General features: G+C 52.4%; 1 protein-coding gene across 1 annotated transcript in view; it reads left to right on the top strand.

The window, feature by feature from the left end:
- Nucleotides 1–225, top strand: part of PCSK9 (proprotein convertase subtilisin/kexin type 9) — a 25,136-nt gene that overhangs the window by 14,106 nt on the left and 10,805 nt on the right. The window lies entirely within an intron of this gene.

The following is a 225-nucleotide window of genomic DNA, read 5'->3' as shown; positions in this document are numbered from 1 at the left end:
CCTATGTATTTAAAAAAGGACTTCTTGTTTTCCTTGATCCAGTTCTCTAGTCCCAGTCCTATCTCTGCCTTGGCCTTCCTGACTGCCCCCCTGCATCCCAAGCAACTGCAGTATAGTCCTTCCTGGTGATGGCCCCCCCTTTCCATTGGGTGTGTGCCTCCCTTTTAGCTAGGAGACATTCCCAGATGCTTTTGGTGAGCCATGGGGGCTTTTGCGCCCTCCTGC

The sequence above is a fragment of the Gavialis gangeticus genome, unplaced genomic scaffold, assembly GCF_001723915.1.
Source record: "Gavialis gangeticus isolate Ggan-Ray unplaced genomic scaffold, GavGan_comp1, whole genome shotgun sequence".
In the NCBI taxonomy this organism is placed as follows: Eukaryota; Metazoa; Chordata; order Crocodylia; family Gavialidae; genus Gavialis; species Gavialis gangeticus.
This window is presented reverse-complemented; position numbering and strand designations above follow the sequence as displayed.